The sequence below is a fragment of the Rhinoraja longicauda genome, unplaced genomic scaffold (genome assembly GCF_053455715.1).
Source record: "Rhinoraja longicauda isolate Sanriku21f unplaced genomic scaffold, sRhiLon1.1 Scf000146, whole genome shotgun sequence".
NCBI lineage: Eukaryota > Metazoa > Chordata > Chondrichthyes > Rajiformes > Arhynchobatidae > Rhinoraja > Rhinoraja longicauda.
Window position 1 is genome coordinate 50,001 of NW_027601364.1, and position 5,000 is coordinate 55,000.

Here is a 5,000-nt window from a genome sequence, read left to right on the forward strand (position 1 = left end):
ATCAGAGTTTATACCTAACCTCATGATGCTTTATTAGCCGGATAGGCTGTCTGACCTCGCCCCCAGTCCCTACTCCTTCCACTGGATTCTTCTTATACCCTCTTTTTCTTCGTGCCCCCCCCCCACGCAGGGAGGGTTCCAAGAGGGAGGAGGGAGGGAGGGAGTCCCGGGGCCGTGAGAGAGAGAGAGCCTCATTAGCTGCTAGGTTCACCTCATTAGCTGCTAGCTAACGCGTCAGACCTTTTACATTCTTTAGAGGATTGAAACCTCAGGGCCTTTAACCCCCGTTCACCGTTTACACTCAACGATCCTTCCGAACAAAACCCTTACACATCTGTCCGTCCAACTGACCCCCGAGATACCTAACACGCAGATTAACACGTCAGCGGTGATCGGCGTGTCATAGAGGAGTCACAAAGACGGGCAAAATAGAGTGGTTGAATAAAAAATACTCACTCAATTGGCCGTGATTTAACGTAGCACACAATGATGCAAAGCCCATGCAAAGTCCAGTGGCCCAAGCAAACAAATAAGATAGATCTGGCTCGGCGTTCCTCATCTCCACATCGTCACCCAGCACGCCGACGCCCAATAACAATTCCCCCGCAAATTGTGCACCTCGAGCGGCAGTACTTTAAACGGCGCCGTCTTCGGCGTGGACGGCATGAACCAAGTCGGCAAGCATCGTCACCCAGCACACAGACGTCCACTAACAATTCCTCCCCCCTGCAAATTGCGCGCCGCGAACGGCAGTACTTTCAAGTATGCCGCCTTCGGCGGGGACATCGTGAACCAAATCGGCAGGCAGGCGTCGTCAGCCGGTCGACCGACCCCCAGTTGCATTGCCCCAACGGCCATTGTGCACTTCGAACAGAACAGTGCTTTTAAAATATTCCGCCTGCCGCGTGTACATCATGAAACAAATGGAAAGGACGAACCGGGCGTGCAACCGATGCACGGAGAGTGACAGGTCGTCAAGCAAGTCCGTGGCAATCCGTCGGCCGACTCGGCCGCGGCCAGCAGAGGCGTTTTGGCCCGGGCGCGCCGAACTTTGCGCGCCCTCGGTATGCGTAACACTAGCACATGCCTTCAAAACTCACTACAAAATAACCCCAAAGTATGCCGCCTTCCCCGTGGGCCTTGTTACCAATATCTTGCCCTGCTTCCTGATGCCCTTATGGGGTCGGCTCTGTTCTTGCAGAACCCTCAGGTGGTGCAGAGTCTGGGCCATTTTATCAATATCTTGCCCTGATTCCTGATGCCCTTATGGGGTCGGCTCTGTTCTTGCAGAACCCTGAGGTGGTGCAGAGTCTGCGCCTTGTTATCAATATCTTGCCCTGCTTCCTGAAACCCTTATGGGGTTGGTTCTGTTACAAAACCCTCAGGTGGTGCAGAGTCTGGGCCACTTTATAAATAACTCTGCCTGCATTAGGGTCAGGGTTAGGGTTAGGGTTAGGGTTAGGGTTAGGGTTAGGGTTAGGGTTAGGGTTAGGGTTAGGGTTAGGGTTAGGGTTAGGGTTAGGGTTAGGGTTAGGGTTAGGGTTAGGGTTAGGGTTAGGGGTAGGGGTAGGGGTAGGGGTAGCGGTAGGGGTAGGGGTAGGGGTAGGGGTAGTTTGAACTACTGCCGCTCCAGGCGCGCACTGTGCGTGGGTAATTTTCAGTGGGCGTCGGTGTGCTGGGTGACGATGCCGCCCAGACTCTGCACCACCTGAGGGATCTGCAAGAACAGAGCCGAACCCGCAAGGGTATCGGGAAGCAGGGCAAGATATTGATAACAAGGCCCAGACTCTGCACCACCCGAGGGTTCTGCAAGAACAGAGCCGACCCCATAAGGGTATCAGGAAGCAGGGTGAGATAGTGACACCATTTGTAAAACCGGCAAATCCCACCCAGGAAACATTGCAAAAATTGGCCTCTAATGCTGGAACGTGGGTAAAGCCAAACAAACACGACACGTTTTAAAAGAACGTTACTAAAACAGCCTGGGATATGCCCATGACAAAGGATAGGCCGAACCTCACCAGAAAAAAAGAGAGGGAGACCACGGCAGAGCTGAGGGATAAACATGAGATGGTGATAAAACCAGCAGACGAGGGGAGCAGTAGGGTTACAAATTAATGTCAATATGGGGCCTGCTCCCACTGGGTAATAGACAAAAACATAGAACAGGGTGACAGGAGAGACTGGATAGCACAGAGGATAACCCGTGAGCGAAATAATGGGGTGTATGCAGTTCAATGTAAGGAGTGTACCTTACGGTACATAGGGGAAACAGGTAAAACAGCCTCAGCGGTGATCGACGTGTCAAAGAGGAGTCACAAAGACGGGCAAAATAAAGTGGTTGATTATAGACAATAGACAATAGACAATAGGTGCAGGAGTCGGCCATTCAGCCCTTCGAGCCAGCACCGCCATTCAATGCGATCATGGCTGATCACTCTCAATCAGTACCCCGTTCCTGCCTTCTCCCCATACCCCCTCACTCCGTTATCCTTAAGAGCTCTATCCAGCTCTCTCTTGAAAGCATCCAACGAACTGGCCTCCACTGCCTTCTGAGGCAGAGAATTCCACACCTTCACCACTCTCTGACTGAAAAGGTTCTTCCTCATCTCCGTTCTAAATGGCCTACCCCTTATTCTTAAACGGTGGCCCCTTGTTCTGGACTCCCCCAACATTGGGAACATGTTTCCTGCCTCTAATGTGTCCAATCCCCTAATTATCGTATATGTTTCAATAAGATCCCCCCTCATTCTTCTAAATACCAGTGTATACAAGCCCAATCGCTCCAGCCTTTCAACATACGACCGTCCCGCCATTCCGGGAATTAACCTAGTGAACCTACGCTGCACGCCCTCCATAGCAAGAATATCCTTCCTCAAATTTGGAGACCAAAACTGCACACAGTACTCCAGGTGCGGTCTCACCAGGGCCCGCTACAACTGTAGAAGGACCTCTTTGCTCCTATACTCAACTCCTCTGGTTACGAAGGCCAACATTCCATTGGCTTTCTTCACTGCCTGCTGTACCTGCATGCTTCCTTTCATTGACTGATGCACTAGGACATCCAGATCTCGTTGAACTCCCCCTCCTCCTAACTTGACACCATTCAGACAATAATCTGCCTTTCTACTCTTACTTCCAAAGTGAATAACCTCGCACTTATCTACATTAAACTGCATCTGCCATGTATCCGCCCACTCACACAACCTGTCCAAGTCATCCTGCAGCCTTATTGCATCTTCCTCACAATTCACACTACCCTCCAGCTTAGTATCATCTGCAAATTTGCTAATGGTACTTTTAATCCCTCCGTCTAAGTCATTAATGCATATCGTAAATAGCTGGGGTCCCAGCACCGAACCTTGCGGTACCCCACTGGTCACTGCCTGCCATTCCGAGAGGGACCCATTTATACCCACTCTTTGCTTTCCGTCTGTCAACCAATTTTCTATCCATGTCAGTACCCTACCCCCAATACCACGTGCCCTAATTTTGCCCACTAATCTCCTATGTGGGAGCTTGTCGAAGGCTTTCTGAAAGTCGAGGTACACCACGTCCACTGACTCTCCCCTGTCAATTTTCCTAGTTACATCCTCAAAACATTCCAGTAGATTTGTCAAGCATGATTTCCCCTTCGTAAATCCATGCTGACTCGCAATGATCCTGTTACTGCTATCCAAATGCTCAGCAATTTCGTCTTTTCTAATTGACTCCAGCATCTTCCCCACCACTGATGTCAGACTAACTGGTCTATAATTACCCGTTTTCTCTCTCCCTCCCTTCTTAAAAAGTGGGATAACATTTGCTATCCTCCAATCCACAGGAACTGATCCTGAATCTATATAGAACATTGAAAAATGATCTCCAATGCTTCCACTATTTCTAGAGCCACCTCCTTAGGTACCCTGGGATGCAGACCATCAGGCCCTGGGGATTTATCAGCCTTCAGTCCCATCAGTCTACCCAAAACCATTTCCTGCCTAATGTGGATTTCCTTCAGTTCCTCCATCACCCTAGGTTCTCCGGCCCCTAGAACATTTGGGAGATTGTGTGTATCTTCCTCAGTGAAGACAGACCCAAAGTAACGGTTTAACTCGTCTGCCATTTCTTTGTTCCCCATAATAAATTCCCCCGTTTCTGTCTTCAAGGGACCCACATTTGCCTTGACTATTTTTTTCCTCTTCACGTACCTAAAAAAACTTTTGCTATCCTCCTTTATATTATTGGCTAGTTTACCCTCGCACCTCATCTTTTCTCCCCGCATTGCCTCTTTAGTTAACTTTTGTTGCTCTTTAAAAGAGTCCCAATCCTCTGTCTTCCCACTCTTCTTTGCTATGTTATACCTCCTCTCCTTAATTTTTATGCTGTCCCTGACTTCCCTTGTCAGCCACAGGTGTCTCTTACTCCCCTTAGAGTCTTTCCACCTCTTTGGAATAAATTGATCCTGCAACCTCTGCATTATTCCCTGGAATACCTGCCATTGCTGTTCTACCGTCTTCCCTGCTAGGGCCTCCTTCCAGTCAATTTTGGCCAGCTCCCGCCTCATGCCTCTGTAATCCCCTTTGCTATACTGTAATACAGACACTTCCGATTTTCCCTTCTACCTTTCCATTTGCAGAGTAAAACTTATCGTGTTGTGATCACTGCCTCCTAACGGCTCTTTTACCTCTAGTCCCCTTATCAGATCAGGATCATTAAAAACACTCACTCTATTGGCCGTGATTTAACCTAGCACACAGTGTTGCAAAGCCCACGCAAAGTCCAGTGGGCCAAGCAAACAAATAAGATAGATCTGGCTCGGCGTTCCACATCTCCACATCGTCACCCAGCACGCCGACGCCCATTAACAATTCCCCCGCAAATTGTGCACCTCGAGCGGCAGTACTTTAAACGGCGCCGTCTTCGGCGTGGACGGCATGAACCAAGTCGGCAAGCATCGTCACCTAGCACACAGACGTGCACTAACAATTCCTCCCCCCGCAAATTGCGCGCCGCGAACG